At 48.4% G+C, this 27372-nt stretch overlaps 1 protein-coding gene across 2 annotated transcripts in view; it reads left to right on the forward strand.

Moving 5' to 3' along the window:
- Window positions 1–27372, forward strand: part of MYOCD (myocardin) — a 156791-nt gene that overhangs the window by 45547 nt on the left and 83872 nt on the right. The gene's annotated exons all lie outside the window — the stretch shown is intronic.

A 27372-nucleotide genomic window follows, 5' to 3' on the forward strand; every position in this document is an offset into this window, starting at 1 on the left:
GAAAAAAACGGTGTTCTGACTGGGATCGGCTGGGAATCGGGGTGGTATGAAGTTGATTAGTGGAGAAGAAATGGAAAGAGTATTTTGTTTGCAAAGGCACTGCTAGACTTGTTCTGCTCTCGCAGAGCACTGGATGCTTCAGATAACCTTGTCTTTGGCAAAAGTGCCTCAGGTCAATGTAACAGCAGAATTTCACTCGGGCCTCTGCAAGGGTCATTTGTGTTTCCTTGGGCATGGGTCCAGCAACTAGTCTTCCTGGCAGGTATTGACCCAAGTTTCAGTGGAGATCTGTTGGTAGAAAGCTGATGGACAGAAAACCCTACAATCCAGCCTGTGTAAAGCATGCTTAGGCTGAGGAGTTGTTTGCCATTTCTTTCCGGCAACTGTATAATCTATGAAATGAAGAAAATTCCTTTTGTGCACTCTAAGGCTTTCAACATTAAGTCCTCAAACATCACACAATATGAAAGCACAGCTCAAAGGCACTATTTTTGCTTTGTGTCTTTGATTGTTTGCATTATTGTACAGGATCCAATTTTTCTCAATCATTATAAATCAGAAATAATCCAAATGTTGTCATCATGGCAGTGTACTGGTGTTGGACGAGGGTAACACAGCAGAGATCCAGACCCAGAGTCTGCCCATAGCCAGACTCAATCACATCAGTGAGGGCACATCTTTTCTAAAGTCCCAGATATCAAAGTATACCTAGGATAATATGATGGTAACAACAGGAAAGATGACATGGACTTGTAAAGGGGCAGACTGTTTGATAATGTAAAAAAATCATATTTTCTCTGTAGCTTTCACATTCATTTTTTTTTTTTTTCTTTGCATCCGTTTCCCTCCATCGTTTTTGTTGTGGGAATGCAAAGAAAAAAACACCTCCAGGCGCCCACAGGGCAAAGCTGCCTCCCAGCACAGCCAGCAGACATGCAGATACTGCACTAAGCCCTGCAGCACCATGAGCATCTGCCTTGCAGCTGGTCTTGTGGCAGGGATACGTGCCCTGCAGGGCTGTTGGCTTGATGGTCCACCAGGACACAGCTCCGCTCCTGCAGCTGGCCTATGCTGGGCTGTTTGCATAGTCTCTAGGCAAGAAGAGTCTCCCACAGTCTGGGCATCCCATCAGCCCTTCACTCTCCTCCTTTTGCTGCTTGTCCCTCTTTTGTACATTTATACAGCGCAGGGACTCGGCTCTTCCTGCCATCCCCGTTTGGGAACAGCTGGCTGCCTTCATCTCACATCATCTCAGGAGCTGGCAGGCCCACCACATGTCACGCATGTCGTGTGGCACCCGGGCCAGCCTTTGATGTCATGCTTTCTGGTGTGACAGCTCCTGGTGGAGCAGCCTGATGAGGACTCAGCCAGGGAATGAAGAGGGAGGGGGGGCACCCTGTGGCTGCCCTCTGCAGCGGTACACAGCGGTCACCCCCCTTTGCCCTGTGGGACACTGCAGAGCCCTGAAGTAGATGTGTCCCCACTGAAGGCAGAGCCTCCCTGTCCCACTCAGCACCATTGGCTGGGTTGTCACAGCAGGGACCTCTTACCCCATCACCCCACCACAGGATGGAGGGTCAGTAGTTGGGACTGCCACAGGGAAAAAGCAAGACGTCAGTGTCTTCTCGTATCCCACCCCCAGCAAGGCCACCTGCATGAGCGTGTACAGCGTTCTCAACCTCGCCCCACAAGTACAGCGGGGAGAGCAGCAGGAGGGGGCAGGGACCTGTCATGCAAGCTGTGCCACCAGAGGAGACAATGCCTGGGAATGAGTTGGGTGGAAGGGATGACACTCTCATCTGTTGTCTTTAGGGATGCCAGGCTGTGTAAGGAGAAGCAAGTGCAAGGTGTGTGACCCCTCCCTCCTCCTGCTGCCCTGTTGCATCCCACCTCCTGAGGGTACAGGGTGTGCACGCCCCAGCTGGGCAGGACTGGCCCCTGTTCTGGGCTTTTTCCAGCTTCAGGCTGGTGATCTGTGGTGGTCTGGTTGGTGTTGGACAGACACCCGTCTGTCGAGGGCACAGCTTCTCAGAGCGGACTAGCTCCAGCCTGGGTCTGAACTTCCAAACTGCAATCTTTATTTGACTTAACTTTGATTTAATAAAAACGATCTATCTAGACTATTTTTAAATGGGAAAATAGTCTTTTTAACTCTAGTATTACTAAAAAATGGCTGAGGGGATTTCATTTAAATTTGTAAAAATAAATCACCTTTGAGCAAGCAGAAAGCCCATTCGGCAGGACCTCCAAAAACCTGGGATTGGATGCACAGGTCCAGGAAAATGGAGACCGTTACCTCTACAACAGGCAGGAATCCTGACATGTGCCTGCCCAGCTGTACCCCCAGCCCCTGGTGCTCTCCTGGGTGGTACACAATCCCCCAGATCATGGTGTTTATATGCTCAGTGACATCTCCTCCTAAGTTTTGGTCCACACTGGCCTAAACTGGGCAGAACTGTGAACTGTATTTTCAGGAGACCCTAAGGCAAGTGTGGCTGTGGGTCTTCCTAATGTCACTAGTGATGCTGGGTTTAGAGATGAGGTCTGCCTAGACCCCCACCCTACCCGTTGTGCGTGCTGGGTACTGGATCCATAGGTTCTTGCACTTCTGTCTTGCTGGGGACAGGCATTTTGAGCTCAACATGGTGAGTTCACCCTCTCAACCAATGCTCTACCAGCCCATTTCACTTCTCCATGTAGCAAGACTGTTGAGTCTCAAGGTCAACATGTGACATCTCTTAGAGTGAGGATACACCATGTTCTGCCCATGCCTCTGTTCCTCCTAGAGTTGGTTTGGTTGCACACAAAGGCAGGTACAAAAAGCAGTAAGGTAACTCATGATGCAGTGGGCACGCGGGCCTCTGCAGGGCACTGGGGCCCCCAGCAGCCACCTCCCTGGGGTGCTGAAGCCTTCAGCCTGGGAATGATGAGGGACATTGTCCGCACTGCATGGTGTGAGCTGAAGTCCCATTGTGCAGGTGCCAAGGGTCATCATGCCCTGATCCAGAAATGCTTAGTACATGTGTCCCTCACAGGCTCGGTCATGCACAGGTTCAGTGCTTTCTGACCCACAGTCTGAGCCAGAGACGGCAACCCCTTCCCCATGGGGTCTAATTACTGGCCAAGGAAAACAAACATGATCTCTTTTACTTGTGTCTGAGTAATAAACTGAGTTGCCTGCTGGTTGGATAGCTGTTCCTGACAGCACATTAAGCGTACTTAGGATCCATAAGATGTTTTTCCCTCGCAGGTCCATCCTAAACCCTCTCAGATGTTGACATCAGGACCAGTGGTTAGTCTGAAGCATGAGTGCTCCCAGCATTATTTTCTTCAGCTAGTAACAGTTTCCATCTCACCCCATCCCATCGTGCTGCATGCCTGTACTTTACCTGTGGCAGCTGTGCCATGGGAAGAGCTGTACAATGTTTTACTTGTCTTCTCTGGCTTGCATCAAGACTGCCTTTACCCTGCTCATTCCCTGGGTAACTGAAGATAATGATTTCTCTGCATGCCTTCCTGGCAATGAGGAAGGCAGTGAGGGTGCAGACTCTGTGGATAAGTTTGGCCATACATCTCTCCCAGTGTCAATTTGGCCTGGTGGGTTTCAGAAAGAATTTCATGATAACACTTACAATGACAAGAAAAGGGGCCAGAGAACATGCAGGAGCTAATTACTATGGAACAGGTCCTCCAGAACTGTGTCAGTAAGTGTACTTGATGTGTGAGGAGTCAGGCATCCTCTGGTACAGTCCAAAGTTAGCAAAGTCCATGGCTCAGAGCTACTGTCCCTTGTTCCCTGCACTGGGACTCTGAGAGTGAGATGCATTTTGCTTACGGAGCTATCGAAATGTGAGATGTCCTGTCTGATCTGATGAGGTTTCTCTGCCTCAGAAACCGTGCTCAGGATGGGCTCAGTCCCCTCTGGAGGGTCCCATTTCTCTCCAGTGACTACTGGAGTTTACATGACCAGCCCTGACCAAGACACCCCTTAGAGAAGAGATTTTCCCCACTTGTCTCTGCACACGTCTCCCAGTCTGGGTGTCAGAGCTCCCGCTGCAGGTGGTGAATCTAATCCACAGGCGTGTGGCCAGGGGCCACTGGCTGGCTCCTGCAGTTGGGAGAGCTGAAGAGTTCCCCTTGTGCCTACTCTGGTTCAGCAGTGAGTTTGCTAACTGCTCATAATGTTTCCACATAGGTTTCCCATTGCTGATTTTGGAAAATAATGTAGTTAAACTCTTGTGTTTATTTGTGTAGTGAAATAGACCTTCTGACCACCAACTCCTTTAGCCCCCTGCAACAAAGGGGAGGATTTTCAAGTGCCCATCTGGTTTGTGTTTAATGTAATGTGCAGAAAGGTTGCACATTTTCAGGACCCGTGTTCATAAGTAGTAGATTGTACAACAGTTTATTACACAAATGGAGCTTTATATTGCTGGGCTTTGTTGAGCTGCCAGTTGGGATAAAAAACAAAAGTAACGTGCCTCATAGACCCTATCAAGGAAAATCAGAAAGCATTAAATTCTGCTCAAACTATCAGCCATTGGTGAGCTGGTAATCAAATCCAGAAAGGCTGGTGGGAGGTCAAGACTTTCTTGCTCTTGGTGTTTCTGAATCAATAACTACTACAAAATACATGTGAGTGAAACAACAACAACAAAACAAAGACAGATGCCTGACCTAGAAATCGTCACAACATCACAGTGCATAGGCCAGAAGAGGCAAGATACTTACGGGTTTGGGGGAGAAAACCCACGTAGTCTCTGCTCAGCTCTTGTGGTGAGCATGTGTTTTAGTTTAAATCTATATTGGAATGGTTATTAAATTACTATCTAGTCCAGAAAAAAAAATCTATCCTTTGTTCCACATAGCCAGGTAAGAGGTGTATCTACAGGAAGATTTTCCAAATTACCTTTGGATCCAAATCAAATAAATATTGCAAACATTGTATTGAACCCAGGTGATATCTAATCCGCAATGAAATATCAGCCTGCAGCCTTGAACTGCACAGCCCAGCTTTAATGCCACTTAAATCAGAATGTAAGAACTAAAAGAATTCCAGGAATCCAATGATATAAACTGTATTTTTAGAGCTGTGAGTGGCTTGTGAGAGTGAAACATTGCAGTGACTAAAGATAGCACAAGCAAGGTTTTCCATGATTTATCGCAAGAACGCTCACAGTAAGTTAAAGTCATCGAATGTTGTGATAGCAGCACCTACATGTTGGCATGTTTTCAAGACAAGTCATTCATAACGTATTTGTCACAGAGCAAAATTTCCATAACAGAGCTCTGAGCTGCGTCTCACTTGCACAAGCACCACACACATCACTTTTCTATTAAGGCACTGAGAGGCTCATTTGTTTCCTAGAATCTATTTTTTTTCTTTAGGACAGCCAGGGGGAACCCACTTGCCTGCATGTTTCAAACCTTTCACAAGCTCCCAGTCTGGCTGAGCCATCAAAGCGGCGGTGGACAAAGACCCTGCCTCAGACCCAGCCAGTCACGGTCCCACTCCATTCCCTGCTGGCCTTCTGGCATTTAGTTATCATTTTAATAGGAGTTTGAGTGACCCATCATTCCTCCTTGGGTGCTTGTGTCGCTCTGTGCACTGAGGGGCTGGGTAGGACCTTTCTTTGCTGAGCAAAATGTCTACAGAGGTTATTTTAAGGATAAAGTCATGGCAAACATTTCCTGACACCTCCTGATCAGCGTTGCTCTTGGCTCCTGGCCCTTGGCTAGCTGCAGTTTGCAGGGTAAAGGAACTGGTTTTTTGAGAGGGGGCTATGCTGCAGAACTGTTTTCTCCCAGTTTCTCGCGCGCTGGGCTGCAGTCAGAAGTGGGCCACCCTGCAGAGAACTCGTTGCACAGGCAGGTTGGCCTTTGCTCCTGCAGCCACCTGCCTGGCAGCCTGAGGGTCACCTCAAGTCTCCTTTTCTCATGTGTCAAGTCTCAAGTTCCCTGTCCAGCACGGGAACCCCCTGGAGGTGGGGGGCCCTGGCCATGCTCCCCGGGCAGGTGTCCCTTCTCTGCTGGATGGGGACATCACCTGCGGGGTGAGCATGGTGGCTGGGAGACTGGAGTCAGTTCCCCTCCCCCCTGTCCCCTGCCTAGCCCTGCTCTCGGTCCCATGGAACACTCGGTATCCAGGCTCTGCCTGTTGTCCTTCCCTTGTAACCATGCCTGTAATTAAATAAACACGGTGTGCCAGTGATTATAAGCTTTCCTCTCCCTGCTGCACTGGGGTAAGAGCACTGATGTCTCCATGCACAGTTTGCATTTGTCTTTAATCTTGTTTACATTTGTGGTTATTTCTGTGTCACTTCCATGATTTGCACACCCTTGAGGCTGTTGTTTGGAGCACCTGCGGTCAGGTTGCACTTAGCATCTCACTCATTTGTAATTGATTTTGAGATCTAGCTAATAAATAGTAAGGTTCGATCCAGGAGGCATTTCTTGATTCATGATCAAGCCTGATAAATGGCATGTGAATGACATCTGAGCATGTGAACCTTCTTTCTGCAACTGTGATCTGTGGTATAAAACCTGATAGCCCTCAAATCATAAAAGAAAATATCCTCTTGCAAGAATAACACCGTGTTTGCTCCACGCATGTTTAACCTGCAGGACTCAGCAGCACGTTGAGCTGACTGACACCAAAAACTCAGAAGGATTCTGGAAAGGGTTAGGTATTTCTGGAGCTAATGAGAATATCCACAGCATCATAGCGAGCAAGCATGCACATATGCAAGGGGGGAATCTAAAGGGAATGGTAGGGGAAGACACCTACTGCAGTAACCCCCTAGGTAAGCTGGCTTAATAGAAAAATTGACTAACAAATGAGGCTTAAATATTTCTTCATGGCAATCTGTCTGTTAGGCCAGGGACTTATTGCAATTTCCAGCACTTCAAGTTTGTCAGCTGGGATGCATTGGCTCCTTCCAAAAGGTCTGTTCTTATGTAAAAGGAAGTTACAGATTTATGCAGAAACATCTAGGGAAGTTTCTCTGGCCCTTGCTTCATAGTCAGTTGCCTCAGTGCTCGCAGCTGGTGAGCAGCAAGACCAGAGGAGTCACAGGAGACACAAAGTACTATAGGTTTCATTGCACTTGGATGCAAAGACATCCTTGCTCCACGTCAGCAAGTTAGAACTGATGCCTCGCTGCTGACACTGATAGCCTTTAAACCTCTGTGTTTGTAGAGCTGGGAAGAGGTGATGATTTGTTATGTCTTTTAGTAGGAGATCACCAAGTTGTAAAGATCAGGTACTTTGCAGAGATGATCATAAATGGTGCGTTCTGTCCTTGATCAGCATGAATATATGAACATACTGGAACAAAAGATGTTTCCAGTTAATGCACCATCTGTGTTAGATCTGTCCATTCACAAAGAGGAAACATATTTTCACTCTGAACGACTTTTTAAATTAAGAGACAACAAGGAAAGCGAGTACGTAAGTTGTATCTGCGTGTCTGCGTGCGCAAGTGTTTGTGGGTGTGGACGTGCACGTGTGCATGTGTGAACCCCACTTCGCTCAGAGCTGCCTGACCTCTGCACAATGTACAGAGGAACGGCACAGAAACCACACAGCACCACATAATCCTCATGACATTCTTTGCGGTGCAGCACAACCTCTTTTTTAAACTAACTTTATGGAAATTGTCATCAGTAGAGGCAGTGCAGGGTGAAACGCCTGGGAACCAGCCCTGCTGGGGGAAGGGCAGGTAGACTCCAACCAGGGGCTGCCCGTGTGGGTCCTGGCTGTGGGGCTTCCTCGGGCAGCTGGGCAGGCGCTGCTGCAGGGTGCCAGGCTTCTCATGGAGCCACCTCCACCTCAGTGGTAGGCCAGTATCTGGGGTGAACTGGGGCTTGCCTCCATCTTCCTGCGCAGGGGATGGACCAGGGCTTTGTGTGCACCTCCACTGCAGCGGTTCACTCACTTGCAAAGCCCAGAGGAGAGGTCTGAGCAGTCAGGGCAGGGATGCTGGCTGCTCTGGTGCTGGGGGGAGACAGTGCAGGCACCCCACCTGGAAAGCATGATGCTTGGTCAGGGTTTGTGTGCTGACAGTGCAGCTGGAGCCACAGACCACGTGGAGAGCTGGAGAGCACCAGAGAAATGCTGCCATGGCTAATGGGTAGCCGGCAAGGTCACTGTGGGAGACCTGCTCAGAGCTGGTTACATGGGGCTGGATAGGACTAGTCCTTCCCTTCCTTCGACATTCCTGTCACAATAGCTCTGTCTGCCCTCGTGCTCCCTTGTGCGCCCAGTTCCTCTGTTTGTGTGACAAGCAAAATCTCCCAGGGGGATGGACAGGCTGTGATCGCAGCCCTTGCCCTCCATTCCCACGTTTGTTGTAGATCCTGCTTTCTCAGGGCTGGTTCTGAGCAGGCTTGAAGGAGTGGCACTTCCAGGAATCCATCTCCAGACCCAGCGCTGCATCGTCTTCTGGTAACATCTGGCACATTTGCGCAGATGTTTAGTGCTGTGGCTGCTTCCCAGTAGTTCGCTGGGGTGGCGATTGGAGAACAGCTCTACAGATGGGAAAAGCTGCTTCATACTGGGGTTGGGCAAACCAGCTCATATATTTTAAAATGAAAAGAAAGGAAATTCACAGCTGTGTCTTTGTTACATGTACATTTAGGGCCAAATCAGGCCTGTTCTGGCTTGGACATAGAGAACGCCGCAGGGAGAGGGCTGTTCCTTCTGAGGTTGCTGAGCAGCAGCAAAATCTCTTAATAGCTACTGCTGCAACTCTGGGTCTGCACACCCATTGTTTCTTCTGTGCTGCATCTCTCAGAAGATATGGGAAATCTCTATGCTGCCTCCTCCTTGTTCCCCCATCCCCTAAATCCTGCTATTCAGGGGCAGGCAGTGCTGGAGGCTATGAACTAAGGACACAAGATCAATGTGGGTACCAATTCACTGGCCTTTTCTGGACCCATGGGAATGGGGTATGACCTATACTTTCCTTCCTATATCGCTGAGGTTTCTGCTTTACAAACCTTTCTTCCTGATACAGGCTCCCATGCTACCTCGCTGGGTTCTTCTGCAGGAGGGGAGAAACCTTCTGACCTCTAGAAGGTTTAACAAGTGCTTGGAAGCACCATAACCAGCAGCACCTATAGAGCTGGAGTCGTAATTGCAGATGGGTTTTAGGGGTATGGCATCCATTGCTGTTAGCAATGGACATTAAATATTATGTCTGGGGCAATGAACTTCATTTTGTTCCTTTTATGGGTGCTTCTCCCAATACCACAGTCCTACAATGCTCATAACAGATGTGAAGTGCTCCCCTGGCCAGCCAGCAGCACGTGGGACAATAGACATTGTCCTCAGTGGTACGCAGTTTAGCCAAGGATCGCTGCACTGGTCAGGATGCAAAAGACTGTTGGGAAATGTGACAGTAAACATAGAGCAGCACTGTTCACAGTGAAGCGTAGCTTCCAGCTACCCAGTGAAGTTAGAGTAGAGGAAAAAGAAGGACCCAGGACATATAGACATTGTTAATTGATGACATCAGGAGGCTGGCCAAAGTTTTAGCATGCCCATAAACACCAAGCGGCAAGCCTCTGTGTTTGTGATGCGATGGGGAGCAAGAAATCCTAGAGATCCCAGCTGGAGGAGTGCTGCTGAAGCAGCAGGAGCACTAGCCTGCCAGAGCTGCTGTCGCCTGCAGCTATGAGCAGCCATGGTTTGCTGCATAGTGACAGGCATGGAGACCAAGGTGGCTGTGGATTTGTTACAGTAGTGTTGTCCAAATCAGTTACAGGAGAGACTAATGTGAAGCCAGCAGGAGAAGCACTGTATGTTCTGTGCTCAGGACTGTGTTTGCAAACCGCCAGAGCAGTGCTCGGAAGGAACATGGTTACTAGCAAAGATGTTAGTAAAACAAGAGGAATCGTAACATTAGCATAAACATGACAGATCCCTTCCTGATGGATGCATGTAGTCCATAAACATCATTGTCATATTGGAGATCTTGCCAGAGATTCCTGAAGGTGCTTTCAAGCATGCTGCAGTCTCGTCCTGTGGTTCTTGAGGTTTCAAAATTATGGCCATCTGTTTGCAATTGAGGCCCATTTGGAGCAGAGGAGAGTGCTGCCAAGAGACTCCATTTGGGCTAAGAGTGCCTTTGGTCCTGCTGAGAACTTCCCACAGGCAGGTACTGCCCAGAAGGGTTCTGCATCGTCCCAAGATGTGGCAGTCAAGCTCAGCTGAAATGCCTGTGATGGGTATGATGCCAGGCCAGTGCAAGGGTCTGTGAATGTGGTGATGGATAGAGGTTTCTCAGATTCAAGGCCCAGCCCTGCAAATATCTCCTGTCTGCTGTGCTGGCATAGGCAATGCTCAAAATAACAGCTTCCAAGGGTGAGCGTTAAGTTGGCTTCCAGAATGTGCAAATGTAGCCCGGCTATTTGAAGGCTTGGCAGCATATTTGAATTCTTGCTTTGCAATATCTGTTGGGCACAAAGGTCTGTGGGCATGATTCAAGAGGGCTGTGCAGGTCACCTCAGTTTCCTCCAGACCCTGATGTGTGTCATGTAGGGATAATGTTCAGACATCACTTTGAAAGTCCTCTGCCACCCTGGTGAGCTCTGCACAGACACCAAGGGGGGAAGGAAAACATAGACCCTTTCCATCAGGGAAGGGGATAAAAAGGGAGAAGCAGCCCTGAGAAAGTGGGAGATTTTGCCAGCCCTTGGATGTTTCTATTGAAATTGCAGAGGGGAAGACAGAGAATCTGTCCATCTGCATTGTGTGGCTTGTCCAAGCATGGGCTGCTGTCGTCCAGATGTGCACCTGGTAGCTTTAAACCATCCCACTGATAGGTGCCTGCTCCCCTTAGCTCTGTGCAACCTCAGGCTCTGTGGGAATGATCAGCAGCTTTGCTGTAAGCCCGCAGGTCCCCTGAAGGAGGCTGTCTTTATTAGCACTGAACCAGGGTCTGAAGCGTGGGTTTAAATGTCAATCTGCCTTAAAAGCCTCAGGCAGCCCCTGACGTGTGTGTTGTGATCCTTTTCACTCAGTACAGATCTGCTCTACTGAAAATGAGCCTGAAAGTTGATAAGAGCCCCTCATTAGGCTTGAAATAGCCCTTTGCAATGTGGGACTGTCTGGAATAGGTATCATATGAAGAGGAACATTCACAGCACAGCAGAAAAGAAACTGAGGTCATGCTGGCACTTCGGTCCAGATGCAGGTGCACAGGGTGCTCAGGGGTGGTGCTCTGCTCATGCTGTATGTCACCTAGGACAGTGATGTTTTGGTGCTCCCTCTTGCTGAGATGCAATACCAAGGAAATATATAGAAAGACTGGAGATGCATTGGAGGGACAACTGTACTGGAAAAGATGCAGTGAGTGCAGTCTGGGAACTGAGTAAAGAGACAGGATTCCCACCTCTGTGGCAGCTGCAGAAAAAGGCCAGAGGTTTCTGTTCAGATACCTGTAGCTGGGTGAAATGTGGTGTTCCTGATACAACAGTGCCATGGCAGCGATGCATTCACTGCCGTCGGAGAGGGGGGAGTGACTCTCCTTTACTTCCAGCCTCCCCTGGTACCGTGTGTGGGAAACACTGTTGACACTGTGGCAACTGGGATTTCATTCTGTCAGAGTTTTGCTCTGTGCCAATGATAAAACTCCTCTCTCCTTGGTCCCTTTGTAGGGATGGAAAACATGCCTGAGCATTCAGGCACACTTTAAAGTCAGTCAAAACTGTCTGAAAGTATATTTTTCTGCTATAGAACATAAAAATATTATCCTTCTGGCGTGCCTCCCTGAGAATATTAAAAATAGCTTACTGAGTTACTCTGTGAAAATCACCAATATAATAAGACTTTTGTGTCTTATTTCATTAATGAAGGAACTCTAATGCTGTGCTTTAATGTGATACTGCTGTAAATCAGTGAAGAATATTTTTGGAAAAACGCAATCCCATTATTCAAAGATATTTTTGTAGGGTGAAGTTAGAAAGAAACATTTATTGCCATGACTTTTGTCCAACTCAATAAGCTATTTGCATCTGAAAACTTTAGTGCTAGTTAAATAAAAGCATGCTTCTGCACAGGGGATGGCATTTGCTTTGCCGGTTTGTTTTACTGCTGTTTGTCCAGCACAGGGGAGAATCTGTTTGGCAGAGAAAGGCTTGGAACTGAATCCTGTCCTGACCCCTCACAGCGGAAACCTGTGGCTTGCTCAGGGAAGAGTCAGAGCAGGACAGGGCTTTTCCTGAACAGCATCCAGAAGGCAGCGAGTCTTGAGATGTAGCCTGACCCCGAGGCGCAGGACTGCTGTCCCGTTTCCAGCCTCCAATTGTTTGTTCATAAACCCCTGAGCCTGCGGCTGTGCTAGAGGAATGCCCCGAGAACGCAGCCCAGGAACACAGGGATGGTCCTGGCAGGGTCAGGGCAGAGGTCACTCTGGCTCACCCTCCCATCTGCATCCCTGTTAGCCAAAAGAAATGTGGAAGCCCAGGGCAAGTGCACAGCAGCAATTCTCCCACCCAGCAATCGGCGATGCAGGGCTTTCTTAACCAGGAGAAAGACTTGAGATTTAATGGCCTCAGTAGATATTTTTTCCACGGATTTATCCAATTGCCTTTTGAACCCCTGTAAAACAGGTGATTTGCTGCTTTTGCTGTGGCCTACCAAGGGATGTAAATCATGGCTCTGCCGCAATAACCAGGGAAAACAGGCAGCATCCCTCCCGCAGCCGCTTCCCCGTCTGCTGCGCCGCTGCCGCCGCTCTGCTCTCCAGAGAAGCAGAAAGCGCTCATATTTTTTGGTGTTTACAAAGGCTCCTGTGATGGTCTGTGCTTTGAGAATAGAAACAGGATTCTTATAATGCCTGAGTCCCGGAGGTGCTTATTGCTTGAATTGCTTGCCTTTAAGCCTCTCTGCAAGGTGAGGAATGGCTTATGCAGCAGGAGCACAGATGAGCTGAGGGAAGAGTGTCCTCTTAGACAAGAACCAGTGTTCAGCTGTTAAAGCTGAGAGCAAATGATATAAAACACCACAGTGTTGTCATGAGCCTGGAACTAAGCATTACACAAACCCTCTAAATCCGTACAACCAGATGGGCATGCTAGGTACATCTGGAGGAAACCTCTCCTGCCCAAAGCCAAGAGCAGCTTTCCCTCAGTCATTCCTGACAGAAGTTTGTCCACCCTGTTCTTGAAAACAGGTCTTCTTCAGATTAAAAAAACTTATCAGCATTCCCCTCAGCCCATTTTTCTCCAGACTGACCCTCGGGCTTTGTGTCTTCACTTGAATGCCTTATCTTCCAGACTTCTGGTGTCTCTTTCTGTCCTTTGGGCCCTATTCTGTCATCTCTCATCTTTCATGATGTGATGCATAGCAGAACTTGGTGCTCGAGCCGAGTGCATGCCTGTGCTGAGCTGAGCGGGAGGTTTAAGTGATTTCTTTTGTAGCCTGCACTGTGCCAGCCCAGCACTCAGCCTTCTCACAGTTGCACAGCATCACTGATGGTCCTGACCTGACTTGTGACCCAGGTCTGCTTCCACAGAAGCGTTTTGCTCTGTACATTGTGTATGTGCAATAGGCCATCCATGACTAATCCTCGCTGGATTCATCTCTCTAATTGTCTTCACATCCTAAGTTCCTTTTAAAAATCATTTCTAGCTGGAATGCTGCTTTGCTGCATGTATGTGCCCCTTTACAACTTTGTCTCATTAAATAAATTTCTACTCCCCTTTGTAGACGGACACACAGAAGTCATGGGGACCCTGTGGCATTTAGTGACCCACTGAGGGCTCCTTTCTGAGCGTGCCTTTCTAAGCGTTCTGCACCACCTTGGACAGTTTCATGCAGACCATGTTTTCCCAATAAGCTTTTGAGAATGTCGTGTCAGACAGTGTCAACAGCCTTGTTAAATGGAAGATAGATGACACGAACTGCTTCTTGCCTATCCACAAGTGTCACAGAAGGATTAGATTTCACACATTCATACTGGCTGTTTTTTATTCCTTTTCCCCGATTTGTTTCAGTATTTGTTTGTTGGCTTGATTAGTCATCCCAGTACTTTCCTGGAAATGGAAGTTAAACTGATCCATAATTTCCCTTTTTCAAAAACAGATATTCTGTTTACCATTTCTGAAATCCATAAAGTGTTATACCTCTATTGCAGCCTTGTGTCTTTAAAAATCTGTTTAAGTTGCCAGTACCTCTTAGAACATGACAACAGCTGTATATCTCCCAGTTATTGCATAGAAGGCAGAATTATGTTCATTTGTACGTTGACTGATTATTTCCAAGACTTACTTCTTCCTGGGTGGTTGACCCTGTGGGCATGTGACAGCTGCTTAGAGATGCATTCTGCACAAAGGGGTATTACCCTAAAGTGAAAATATACTGATGAGAGACAGAGGACAGCTCTGAGAGTAGCTTCAGGGAGACTGGAAATTTTGTAATTCCATTTTAATAAGAAAATTAAAGTATTCCTACAGTGGAGGTGTCATTGGAAGGGTAGTATAAGAATCAACATTTTCAGTGTAGGGGAGTTTATAGAGCTGAGTCTTGTCCATTGCCAATCCTGCTGTTGCTGTGCATGACATGCATGCTGCTCTCAAAGAGATACAATAATGTTTTATCATAGAATCACGGAATCATTTAGGTTGGAAAAGACCTTGGAGATCATCAAGCCCAACTGTAAACTCAGCACTGCCAAGTCCATCACTAAACCATGTCCCTGAGCTCGTCTTTTAAACATCTCCAGGGATGGAGATTCTACCACCTCCCTGGGCAGCCTGTTCCAATGACCACCCTTTCAGTGTAGACATTTTTCCTACTATCCAGTCTAAACCTCCTCTGGTGCAGCTTGAGGCATTTTCCTCTTGTCCTGTCGCTTGTTACCTGGGAGAAGAGACCCCACACACACACACCCTGCCTACAGCCCCTGTCAGGCAGCTGTAGAGAGTGACCAGGTCCTCCTGAGCATCCTCCTCTCCAGGCTGAACATGCCCAGCTCCCCCAGCCGCCCCTCATCAGATGGTGCCCCAGCCCCTTCCCCATCCCCCTGCCCATCCCTGGACACGCTCCAGCCCCTCTGCGTCCCTCTTGGAGCGAGGGGCCCAGAGCTGAACCCAGGGTTCGAGGTGCAGCTGCACCAGTGCTGAGCACAGGGGGATGGTCACTGCCCCAGTCCTGCTGGCCACGCTGTCTCAGACACAAGCCAGGATGCTGTTGGCCACCTTGGCCACCTGGGCACACTGCTGGCTCATGTTCAGCTGGCAGCATGTAGAAGTCTTATCTTAAATGAGCTGTAAGCAAATGTACCTCATCAGGTGCATAAAGCCAGGAACATACTAATTAAAGACAGCAGTGGATATGTAAGTAGAGGCATCTTAAGCAGGAGGAAGAAAGGGTATGATTTCACATCCCCACGCTCTGCAGGGCCCCACTGCCCCCTCACAGGAAACAAGGAGGTGAGGTACTCCAGGGTAAAAAGCAAGGCTAGGTGACAGCACCATGGGAAGAGAAAGAGCAGGTACCTGAAGCATCTCTAAGAAGACTGAGTATCACTGCCCGCCCAAGGAAATAAGGGAGTCCAGGAATGACATCTCTTTCTCAATCTGACTTAGAAATATGGTCCTGGTGCCTTCTCCTTCCCAGCTGGACATAATTTTCTTCTGTCTCTGATGTGGAGTTACATCTTGGGAAGCATCAAAATGCCCCTTTCACACCCTGTCCTGCACATACTACAGTCTTTGGGAAAGAGCAAGGCAGAGGATAATAGAGGCTGGCACTGCTCCTTCCTGGCTGCCAAGACCCTCTGGCAGCACCAGAACCAGCCTGGGCTCCTTTCAGGCTGCGAGCAGGAACACTGCAGGCACCCAGCACCCTTCTGCATGTGGTTTCCTTCACTCTCAGCGCTTGTCCTGCTGGAGGGAACAGCTCAAAGCCAGAAGATGTCACCTGCAGTGTCAGATGGAAAGCTTGCACCTGCACCACCTGGGGACACCCAGCACAAGGTGTAACCCCGTTCTGATCACATCAACAAGCCAGCCCTGATAAAACGGCACAGCACTATGGAAGCTGGGGATGCAGGTCAGTTTGTTAACCATATATAGCATAACCCACTACAGCTGACTGGGATCATTTTAATAACTGAGCTTTATTTCCATAAAAATAGAACAAATCTAAAGTTTAATCTTTAATTCACTCAGAAAAAAATATGGACTTGTTTTTTTGTGCCTTTCCAGCACTTCACAGTTCATCATTTCCAATGCATGCGAAACAAATTGGAATGTTACCTTGCTCCGACCAAATCTTGGTTTCAGGTCTTAATTTCTTTTTTTCTTCCTTTCTTTCTTCTGTTTTGATAAGTTTCCCAAACTTCCCTCTCCCATAAACTCAGGAATGTTACCTTGGCAATGATCTCTGCATCTCCTTCTCACAGATGCTGTTTAGCCACTTATGTCCTTTTGGTCCCCACTTTTCCTCCCCTCGCTACCTGTGAGGAGCTCACAGCTTCACAAGCTTTTCCCCCCTTTCTCTTCATCCACCAGAAACCCAAACTCCAGCTCTGGTAAACCTGTGGTCAGCTTCACTTTTCCTGTGATGCCAGCTACAACCGTTTTAATTTCCCACATCTGCACAACAGTCTCTTTTCTGTGATTTTTAGAAGTCTGCCCTCCCCACCCTCTCTGGGTGGAAGCACCCAAAGCACAGAGGCAGGGAGCCACCAGCAAGGGCAGAGCGATTCCGAGTGCGATAGCGTGATGATATCTGAGCGCAGCGTGGAGCTACGCCACTCCAGCCCGGGAAGGGCGTTCTCCCTGGGATGGACTCCCAGGGCAGATTTGGCCCTGGCTCGGATTCGCTCGGTTGCTGTCGGCGCAGGTGGGTGCTGCGTGTGCCATGTGTCAGCGCGGGTCTGGCTGACTGCAGGTCACAGACAGAAAAAGACAGAATGAGCAGAAGCCTCTCAAACTCTGAAATCTGGCAGTGAGGCGAACGGCCTTTATCTTAGTGATGCTGGCGATCTACTGATTTTTGCTTTTCATAAGCAGGCTCCTTTCCTGCACTTTTCACCTTCTCTGCTTTGACTTCCACTTGCTCTGGGCTGCTGTGACTTTCCGTGCCATGTTTTATTTTCTGAATAAAACTCTCTGGTTTTGCTCTGCCAGAAAGCAGCAACATTAGATGGCCACCAGAGAAATGCAGCTGTATTTGTGATGACTCATGCTGGAGCTTCTCCCCTCCAGGTCCTTCAGCAGGAGAGGGAAGGGACCAGCGGACGTTCATCCTCGGGTGTTGGCATAGTGTTGGCTGGAAGAACAGGGTTGAAAATATGAATTTCTTTATTGTCCCTTTTTGGATCAAGGAATTTCCCAAGCACCCAGTTGCTCACACAGCTGCGGTGAATGTTGTCCAGCTGTGACTGTGGAGGAGGATGCAGGAACAAGAAACCCTGTGAATAAGAACCCAGCTGAGGTCTTGAGCAGCCACTCAGCCCCATGGGAGCACGTGCTGGCCTTGGGTGCCCCACGTCTGCTCTGTCCATGGGATTGCTGTCTCTCGCTGTCTCTCAGGATTGCCCATCTCATAACCGTCCCTGTGACATCCCAGCACCCAGCTGTGGGCCAAGCAGCTGCAGTGCAGTGCTTAAATACCAGCTGCTCTGTGCCCTATCCCTCCTCCTCCCATCGAAAGGGCTCTGCATGTTTTATGAGTTGTGGAGGAAATGTTCTCATGAAGAAAGTACTCTTGTCTGCTCTCCAGAATGGCAGTGGTGTTTTCTCATGCATTTCCTCGGCATAGCATTACTTTTTTTGACTGATAAATGACACATACTGGCAAAAGCTTGCACTGCTTTTTGGGGAGAGGGGTGTCTCCATACTTTGAGCAGGCATGAGAAAAGGATTTCTTGACCCAAAAGTGGAATGCCTCCATGGCAGCTCTCTGGGAGAACAGAGGGGAAGCCTCAACCAGCCCCACTAGTGGCCAAAGGATCCTGCTTCACAGCAGGGCTTTATACTCCAAGCTGGCAAAGATTTTACTAAATCTGTGATACTTTCTGTTCATTTGCCATCCCCAATTGCTTGCACTTGGCATTGTCAGCTCCCTTTCTGCCCACAGACTTAGCGTCTGCTGCTTGCCACAGAGAAGACCCAGGTGTGTGGGGGGGGTTCAGGCTTCCAGTGGTGCTTCAGCTACAGAGAGGGGCAGGGGAGGGGAGCAGGGCGCCTGATTTCTGTACGGGGACATGTTGGATGTTCTGCTTTGGTAAAACATTCCCAGCTGGGCTGCGGGGGAAGGGCTCTTGGTTGCCGCATCCAGCTCCCTGCCCTTGGGGCAAGTGAAGCCCTGGGGAGATGAGGGGGTGAGGGGAGTCCCTGCAGGACAGACAGAACACAGCCAGGTACTGGAGCAGAGAGAGGAAATCCCTGAGGAGCGGGGAGTAGACACAAGGGCAGTAGTAGAGTGATGGAAAGAAAGGGATTCCTCTCCAGACCCAGAGGTGACCGTGCAGAGCTTGCTGCCATAGAGGGAAGCCCTGAAGGTTGCTGGACATACTTAGGGTCAGAAGACACCGTGTCTGCACAGGCACTGTGAACAGTGCACTGGGGGGTTGTTTCAACCTTCTACATTCTCTTTGCTTTGGAGACCTAAGCATTTCTGTATCAAACACATCTCAGCTGAAGTTCCTGAAGCTCCTTTCTAGGAGGGGGTGAGATTTGAGTGTTGTCCTTAAAAATCACAGACCAAACTGGACAGCAGCCACGGGGGGGTATAAAGGAAAGGGACAAGACCATGAGGATGGTGATCACATTATTGCCACGCCATGTGGAACAGGACCCTGGTAGGTGATCCTGCATGGATACAGCCACCTGGAAAGACCAACTGGCAAATCCTCAAGGGTTCTAGAAGCAGCAAGGCTCCAGCACACCATGAATGGGAGCAGCCTGAAAACTGCACCCCATACAAAGTCTTACCGAAGATGGTCTCTGCCAGTGCAAAACCCTGGTGTAGGACTCTCTCTGTTTGTGGCAGCGCAACACTGCAGAGATGTTGTCCTGCAGCACAAGGTCCTCTGCGCACATTGGGAAGGGCTGCCAAGAACCAGGAGCTTGAGGAGCTGGTGACAGAGTCATTCTGGATAACCTTTGCTCATGGATGGGCCATTCCAAGCTGACCTCGAGGTGGGGCAGTGAGCCAGGTGGTTGTGTCTGTGACTCACCGTGGTCATGAATTCATGGTGTATGGGAGCAAAGCAGGAGGGATGGAGGCAGGCTGCAGTCAGGGCTGTTGCTCCAGGCAGAGAGGTGCACCAGGGATCCTGCTCCAGAAAAGCTCTGAGACGTTGAAGATCGTTTGTCCAGAAGTGGGAAGTCTGTGCTAGGATACTTGGATTGTTGTCATTTTGGGAAAGAAAAAAAATACCTTCCATATTTCTGGAAAGAGACCAGACAGTTTGCCTTGCTTCCCAAAGAGAGGTAGAGGAAGCCCACAGTCCTCAGGCACCTGGTGGCCCCCAGGACTTTAGTGCATGGAGCCCAACACCCCCATCAAAGGCCTTTGCAGTGCTCAGGCTCCTGGGTTTGGAGCAGACCAGGGAACGCCGCTGTCCTGCAAGCAGACACACTGGAAGCCATGGGATACCCTGGCAGCCAACCAGTCACTAGTACTTCCAAATAAGGTCTGAGTTTCCTTGTAAATTAAGAAAAAATGGTGCATTTCCATGAAATATTTTGATGTCTATGAATCAGCATTTTCCAATAAAATTGTTTCATTGAAAAATTCCCAGTGAGATCCAGCCTGATAAGGTCCAGAGCATTGGCTGCAGTCCAGACGACAAGCCTCAGCCATGGGGCAGTTGTGGAGAGTGATCTCTTCAGGCGATGACGATTATGCCTGACCTTTCCTGCAGTGTGACTGTGTGGCCTGGGCATCTGAAATGTTATTTATAGACAGGAGCAGCAAGTGCTGTGGAGACAGTCTCCAGCAGGCCTTCTAGGCAGCGAGCTGCAGCTGGACATGCAAGAGCTGCTGGCAAGGAGTTTGTCCAGTGGAAAAGCCACTTTACAGAAACACGAAGAGAAACAAACTCCCTTTCAGAGATAAATCATTCCTGTTGGGGGCTTTGTTCTGTGCATGTTGTTGTATGTGGTGCAGGGATGCTGCTAGCTGTGTGAACTTACTAATGACAGTGGTTTGATCTCCTTCTGTCATTCCTGTCCCCAGTCTGTGCCAGAGGGAGATCCATTACAGCACAGGGAGGCTCAGTTTCGTTGGGTGTCTATAGCTCTGTGTATATGTACTTTCATAAATCTCAAACTATAAGAATTGCTGGGGAAAGTTTGCTGGTATGTGACTGTAAAGCCCATATCACGAAGAAATATGTTACTTGGGCTTCGTCTGGAGCATGAAACAATGAAATAAAATGACTGCCCCCCAGAGCCGTCTGTACAGGTGTTCCCTGAGTTTCCCAGAGCTTCTGAGCTCTCCAAAGGCACTTGCCTGTATTGGCCCAACATGCAGGAGCTGCCAGAAGGGTCCTGCAGGACTGGGGACAAAACAGGCAGTGTCAGGACACTCAGTTGCTCCAGTTTGCTTCAGAAAAAAATAACCTAAACCAGTTCTTCCTAAATAAAATATTCAACTTTTCTTCCCATTAGGAAGTTAGGGCTGGTGTTTCCAGAGCTCCCATTAATTACCTGCTGCATACTGGAGGACTAATTTTCTGCTTCTGACCCTGCCTCTTCCCTGTAAAATGTGTTTGTTCCAATGTCCCTGCTGCTCCAAGTTCTTGACACTTGCCAATGAATTTCTCCCCTTGTGTACAATAAAACAAAGAAATGAAACCAAGATGTAGTTTCTGCTCAAGTCCCCTTCAGTCATCTGTTTGGAAGCCCCTGTCAGGGACTGGTGGGGTGACAGCCACACCTTACTGCAAGCTAACACCTTGTTTTCCCATAAGCTATAACCCAGCTGGTATGCTGCCGCTGTGAGTGATGAGATGGTAATGAACCCTCAAAATATAAAGAAGAAGGGACTTTTCCAGAGTTTCTTACTTTATCTGAGCAAGCAACCCAAGAGGCTGAAAATGTCCCTCTGAAGAGAAGAAACACCTCAGAATATGGCACACTGCATCCTTGCTAGAGCTGTTGGAGTATCTGGCAGGACCTGCAATATGAGGCCATCAGAAGACAGAACTGCAGAAGCATCCTGTCTTGTCCAAAGCATGTGCAGGAGCTTCTCTCTCAACAAGGCTGCAGTGTAGATGTTGTTGGATCTGGTACACCCCGAGAAGCCGAGGATATAAGATTTGCAAGGAGTCTTTTTTTATTCAGTTGCCATCTGAGACCAAAAGAGAAGGGAGCAGAGGAGGGAGTCAGAGGTGGCTGCGGGTTCTTCTCTGGGACACAGGAATTGCAACAAAGGCTTGGGACAGAGTGTTTATAGCAACACTTAGGAAATGCCAGATTACAGTTTTAGGCTGAGGAAAGGACAGAACAGTATGAAAATCTGCTACTTCTGGCTGGATTACCTGCTTAGTACTATGGCTCTTGATAGCTATTCCATGCAGAAGATCACAGCCCTGTAGCAAGGGCTCCTAAAGATTTCAGTTCAATAGTGAAAGATGTTAGTAGTCAGCTATTATCTAGAAACAGATCAGAAATCTCCCTAGGAAATGGACTAGCTGATGTTTTTTGAAATAAGAGCTTCCTGGTGCTTTTAATGCGTGGTCGAAAGTCTCTGAGTATCTTCACTTTCTTTTCACTTCTCCTGGCACACTGAAAAGCAGCTCTGGGCAGTTCACAGGTCCAGGTATGCAATGTATGGACTTGGAGGAACTTTGGGGTCCATAAGTTACCATATTCTTATGCAAAGTTGCATTTTAGCTTTCATCAGGACACAGAAGTCAAACACCACCACATTAAGACTGCATAATTGCATCTCAGAAAATAATAGATGGGTTTATATGTCCTTGAAAGAAAATTCTGCTTATTAACAAACAAAACCAAATCCTTTATTCCAACTGTCAAGTGACAGTTCAGAGACAGATTTATAACTATGGTTTGATGTAGTGCTATGGCAACATGTATAGTAATGGATTTACTTTGGAGAGACATTTGTTTGCATACATGGTAAAGAGAAATATTTATCCTGACAGCATATATTGTGTCTCCATGTTGGACTGATTCAGGTTTTCATTCAGTGATGGAGAGTTGTGAAACAATTGTTAGTTTAAAAGGTACAAATAGACTTTCATTTTTTAATTTGTACTTCTCAGGTGAATCAGCAGTAAGACCAGTTACAATTCTTTCAATTTAACAATATTTTTGTTGGTATCTGGAAACCACTTTGAAATACACTGCCATTGCAGCAGTGCCTTCTGTCAGCCATCTTCAAAAAACTCAAGAATGAAGTGGTGGAAGGAGGTTGCAACCCCTGCCATATTCCTCAGGTGTATACTCCAAGCACTGAGCAAAACCTTCCAAGTGAGCACGTGTACACTGAAGAGAAACGGCTGCTTCTTGCACCTCCTTGCCCCTGCCTGTTCATATTGTTAAGCATCCATGGCCTTTGGGAGCCTCCCCAGCAGCCCTGCTCTTGCACCCCTTGAGAAACACAGCACAGAGCAGACCCACCCATCTTTCCCGTCCCCTGTTGCACCTGGAAGGAAGCCCCTGCTCTGAAGTGTCCCCCCTGCCCTTGAAAGGTGCTGCTGACGTACAGCCTGCAAATGTGCAGGCTGGCTGAGATCAGCCTGCAGGGTCAGCAGCAGATCCAAGCCCCTGAGCGCCTCGGCGAGTGCAGGGACCAGGGACCAGCAGCCACCTGCGACGGGGGGGGCTGAGAGGCTGCCTTTGGGCAGGGCTGGGGGGCAGCGAGGGGCTGGCTGTCACGGGCAGGGGGGCACGGCTGCACATGCAGCGCCATTCAAGCATTTTTGTGATTGCTTTTCTCGGCATGAAAAAACAGCTCCTTCAGCCTTCCCTTAGTGACAGTGATGCAGTGGAACTGCAGACTGCTTCTGGTGCAAGTTATACCATAATAATTTATGTAATGGTTAATAGCACTTAGTGCTTGTGAAGGAGAGGGTTGGTTACAGCTAAGCTGACATGGCCAACGCATACTAACTCCCTGTGTGCACCTTCCCTTGACAGAGAGCCAAAAACTCCTGTATCCAATGACACAGGGAAAGGAGGTTGTGGAAAACATTTTTCTACCGATAGTGGAACCGCCAGCTTCCATTAACTCTTGTTCATCTTTAAGAGCTGTGCAATGACTCTTTGGCTTTTTTATTATCCCTGATATCTCTGCTGCTGTTTCTCACTCCCCTCCTTCTTCCCAGCATTTGTACCTTAAAAAAGAGAAACAACTTCCTCATATTCAAGTTCATAGGGTCCATAATTTCAGAAATGTCACCCTTCTGCAGGGCTCTCTCCCCACCCCACTGGAGCCAGTGGTGGGTCCTAGCTATCTGATTGTAGCAAAAGAAAACAAATATGCTGGCCCAATGATCTGCTGACCATATATAGGCTTAAATAGCCTTTTTGGAAGATATGGTTGATATCTGTGATCAGTACAGGGCGATTAGAAGCCGTTCTGAAACAACCGTCTTACCAGTAATTTATCAGGCAGCCTCGAACTGTTTCCTCTGGGCACGGTTGCCTTCAAGACCACCTCCTGCTCAGGAGATGCAATGGATTAATTTTTATGGAGGATCTGACAGGGAGGATGCAGAGCTCAGAGCAGTAGTTGCACGAACTTGAGCGCACAGTTGCATCTCAGAAATGCAAAGTCCCAAAGGAAAGGAGAAAGGAGAGATGTAGCGATTGTTCTCTTTGAAGCTGCTTTCTGACAGTACTTTGAGAGAGTGATCTTTACCTTTCAATGGCCTCACGAGAACTACTTTTCTGTTGCGTGATGAACAAGCAGCACTTTTCCCCACTGTGCAATGGCAAGAAGGGACTGCAGCTCCCTGGGGAGCCGTGCACCGTGGCTGCAGGGAGCTCACCGCCAGGCTCCTGCTGCCTTTGCTCAGGGAAGCTGCCTGGCCAAAGCACAGCCGCAGGGGACGCTGAGCAGACCCAGTGTACTCAGCAGTGGCACTTCGATACGTGCTGTTGCACATCACCCTTTGCACCTACAAGTCTGTTCCGTTGGATTTATCAAGATCTTGCTGAGACACTTAACTTTGCCACGGGTGTAGTGGAAAGAGGCTGAAAGGGAATATCCAGGCCCAAAGAAGCTGTGTTTGAAGGTCTCATCATCATTTGTTAGTAACTTATGTAAAGCACAGAGCAAAGTGGGCAGCTGACAAGGGCTGCCGGGGTGGGAAGGGGCTGGAGGAGCGGCCAGAGATCAGGCGCGACGGGAGCAGTGCAGGCGATAAAAACAAAGGCTGAACTGCAGACCTGCCTTTTCTTTGGAAATTCATTTGTTGCTAAGAATAACCTGCCTGGACAATGTCCTACAGCATACTCCAACCTAAAGGGCATTTTGGTCTGACAAATGAAAACTAATAGAGTGAAGTTATTACCATATGAACATGGGGATTGAAAACATGTGTTGAGTGATTAAAGGCGAAGGCTTGATGACAGGCCCATACCAGAGATGGTGCATCTCGGGGAGGAGACTTGCTGTTTGGGAAATGCCATATTTTACCATTGAGTTCATTAGTATTTGCCATAAGGAAAACAACAAAGCTTGACTCCAGCAAAAAACTCCAGCTCAGATCCTATCACTGCCTACAAGATGTTTGCTTTGGAAACACCTCGCCGGGGTTTCTGTCAGTGTTGCTCTGCGTATTCCGTCTCATGGACAGTTTAGGATTTCACCCTGCCTGTGTTTGGACTGTGTCCCAGGAGTGTGCTTGGTGTCAGGAATCCAAGCTAGGAAAAGTGTGCATTCTGGAAGGTTAGCCCCTGAAGGCTGTCCCTGCAGTGCCTGTGTGCTGGGCAGGTCAGCACGCACCAGGGCCCGGAGCACCGCAGCCAGCCATGCACCACGGGGCAACCGGGGCAGCCAGCACTATTGCATCTGTCAGCCAGGACGCAGGTAGAGACAGCAGGGAGCTGGGCCCAAGTTTGGGTTCAGTTTGTTTGTTATAAATCAATTTCTGCTTGTCTGTTTACGATGCTCTGTCTTTCCTTAATGTTTTTAAGGTAATAGCAGACCCTATATTTTAACGTGACAATGGTGGTTTTAGGTGAAAAAATAATTACGCATCCTTGAAGTAGATGTTAACCACAACTATGGGGCCAAACATCTCACCCCAAACATTGCAAGCTGAAGAACAAGAACAAATCAGTCACAGTGCAGAAACTTTGCTAGATTTTGTGACAATAACCAGTATCTCTGTGATCGGGTGTGATGTACCTGCCCCAGATTAACATTTGACAGGCCTTAACAGTCACAGGCCTTGATTGTCCTTGATTGAAGACCTTGTTGATCTTCCATCAACATATTGCATTAAGAGCTGGTACTTAAAACCTGACTGAATTAAATATTTAGGTCCCTGAAAACACATCAGTATGCAGGCAGGGAGCCCACAGCAGAGGGGCCCTCAGTGCCACCGTATTTACAGCACAGTCCTAAGCCACAGAAGTCACATCAGAAGAGCCCGCAGAAGCACTCATGCCAGCCAGCTCTCAGGAAGTTTTACGGAGATGAAGCAGCCTGCAGAAAAACTGTTAGCCGGTATAAATTCTTACTCCATCACAGATTTTGCTAAATGCCACGTTGCTGTCGTAATTGTGCCACTGCTGTGTTTGGACTGGGTTTACGCTAGGTGTATCCTCGTCATGCTTGCGTCACAAGAAATTGTAAATGCTGGCTAAGAAGGGCTCATTCAGGTGTGTGCCAGGGCCTATTAATTGCAGCTTGTGCAGTGTATTAATTGCTATTAATTGCTGTGGAGTGGGATATCCTGCCTCTGTAGTCTGTTACGCGTTATCCCAGTCCACTCAGAAATGTTTCTCTTTAGTGAAATGCAATTGTTCAAAGTTTTGTAAGTCCAGAGACTAATGAATGATGATGGACAGAATTCATTTTCAGGCTTGAAGGAAATCATGTTATCATGTCTATCTGGCCTATGTTGTTATACAGATTTAGAGTTTGCAATAAAAAAAAAAACAAACTTACTTTTTTTTTTTTAACCTACACCATTTCCCTGACCTCTGTTTTGCCACCTAAGTGGTTGTGCCAGTGAAAGGGAAAGGCAGGTGTAGGGACTGAAACTGACGGTTGGCAATGGCTGTGATGGAAGAATAAGATCAAATTTTGTTTTACTTATTTCTGGCAAAGTCAGCTTACAGTCGTTGGAAATCCAGAGAATCGAGAAACCTTTCTGCTTTTGTCTTCACTGCTTTTAAGTCCATTTCTGGTAAAACAGCCTATTTAGCTCGATTTGTTCATGAAACCCCTCTGGTTTCCTCTCCCCATCCTGAGAGCCCGGAGGGCATAGCGCACTGCGGACATTTTGGATATCTTTGGATGGCTATCATTTTTTTTTCCAAGTCCCAATGATCTTTTGAGGTTTCAAGTGTGTTTCTAGCCGTTCCTCCCTGGGAGACTCCAGAGTGGTGTGGGCTGGGCAGACACAGGAGTCCCACAGAGGCAGGAGGAGGATGTGCCACAGAGGCAGGGTGGAGGCAGGAGGAGATGCGCATCCATGCCATGGTGCCCCGGGTGCCTGGGGCAGGGGCAGGTCCTGCAGCACCCATTGGAGGGTGACTCTCTCCGTGTTGGAAGCAGGACGTCTGTGTGCCAGGAGGTTTCATTCAGCACATTGCAAATTCCAGTCTGGTATTGCCCGTGACGTGTAGGAATGTAGTGGTAGAAACACAGAAAGCTGAGACATTTATCGGGCTTGTTGGTTTGATAAGGACTCTGCGTGCTCTGCACAGCACTCTGCAGTAGGGAAAATAAAAATGGGAAGATGTTTGCTGTAGCTCATGCACCTCCTCTGTTCTTCTCTCTCCCAAGATCTAGATAAAAAGCAGTCCACAAAAAAACTGCACGTAGATGGCAGCTGGAGGCTCTGGAGCTCCAGGGAATGGTGGGAATGGGGTCAGAGACAGTGAAGGGACAGCCAAAATAATAGTGAGGTCTCTGCTGCCAAACTTCCCCTGCCCTTTGGGAAAGGGCACAGGCCACAGGGGTGGCTGCAGGGAAGCGGGCTGTCCTGGAGGATGCCAGCATGCCTGCCACAGGAGGGGAACCGCTGCGTGCCCCCGTCCCAGTGAGCAGGCACGCCGGGGCACGGAGCAGGTGGCAGCTCCAGGAGGGTGGTTAGTCTGAGCGTGCAGGCAGGGAACAAGAGAGCATCTGCCAGCCAGGCGGAGCTGCCTGTTGCAAAAGGTGACGATGCTCCCACAAGCTCCCAGGAAGAGGACATTTGC

The sequence above is a fragment of the Falco punctatus genome (assembly GCF_963210335.1).
Source record: "Falco punctatus genome assembly, chromosome: 1".
In the NCBI taxonomy this organism is placed as follows: Eukaryota; Metazoa; Chordata; class Aves; order Falconiformes; family Falconidae; genus Falco; species Falco punctatus.